Here is a 1,456-nt window from a genome sequence, read left to right on the forward strand (position 1 = left end):
TATAATATTATTATTATTATTATTATTATTATTATTATTATTATTATTATTATCAATAATAATAATGATAATAATATTAATAATAATAATATAATGCATTTATGGGTAGAATAATGTTTAGTATTACAAAGTAGATATATTTCATATTTTCTTGTAGTGCAAAATCTCGAGGAAGATCATGGCAAGAACGGCTGCTGTTTAAGGGTATCGTGGTGTCTGTCTGTTTGATAGCGTGTGTTATTTCACAGACGCGTATTGTTAAAGGCGAAATAACATCGAAAACAGAAGAGTGTGGCTGATGACATACTTGTTATGATCTTCACGAATGTAGAAATCAGTGGTGAAACGGCGATGGGTTTATCATTAATGTATGATCTCACAGGACAGTTGGATGTGAAGTAAAGCTTCGAAGGCTGATAATATTTACTAAATTCATAAATGACAAAACTCAGCTCACTGAGGGCATACCATTTCCTTCATTTAAAAAGGGATATCACTGTCCTTTTAAAGTGACGACACAAGTTACATAATTCGATCAATTCGAGTTCTTCAACATGTGAGACACCTGGTACTCAAGCTGCCAAGCTATTTTCTCAGTTTATTACCCATGTTAGACACTGACTTGGGCAGTGCTACCAGCAATACCTAGGCCTAACATGCCCGGGTCAAGCTTGAGGGAAAGAGAGGGGGGAGTGAGATGAGGAGCGGGAGCCACAGAGAGTGAATGAGCAGTGAGAGAGCGAAAGACAGAGTGAATGAGCAGTGAGAGTGTTCCTGCGCGTGTTGTGAGTTAGCAAGTGGGTGACTGAGAGTCACAGTATATTAGGGCATTTTTGGTAGATAAAAAAGTACCAACGCATTGGATTTTTTTCAACGCTTTGGAGAACCATTCAGACGTTCGGCAACGAGTAGGGCAATTTTAGGTCATCGTTTAAGCATGCCCTGAAATTCATTACTAGAGGCCGACCTCGTTTCTATTGTGCTTATTTTTTCACCAGAGAAACCTAGTCATGCTTATATTTTACAACGGAAATGCATTAAATATATTACTAGATCATTCTGTATCCAAAGATCTAAGAAGTAAACTATGAACACGAGATTGTTTTCGTTGTTGAGTCATTGGGAATAGCTGGAAACTTTTCCCCTGAAACGCATGGTGTCTCAATTGATTTCTTCGATTTTGTATATTGCCAATAACGTGTGTTTGTATAAAATTTGAAAATGTAATAGGGCTGTGATAGCAATGAATATTAAAAATTTTAAGAGAAATTTTGGAAAGCTAATGAAGTTAAATAAAGGGAAAGGGGGAGGGAGGGGGGGAGAGGGAGAGAGACAAACAGAGAGGCAGAGGGAGAGGGAGAGGGAGAGAGAGAGACAAACAGAGAGAAAAGGGAGAGGAAAGAGGGAAAGGGGGGCGGGGGGAAAGGGAAAAACAAAAAAGGGGGAAAGAAAAAGA

Source organism: Penaeus monodon, chromosome 18, assembly GCF_015228065.2.
Source record: "Penaeus monodon isolate SGIC_2016 chromosome 18, NSTDA_Pmon_1, whole genome shotgun sequence".
NCBI classification, from domain to species: domain Eukaryota; kingdom Metazoa; phylum Arthropoda; class Malacostraca; order Decapoda; family Penaeidae; genus Penaeus; species Penaeus monodon.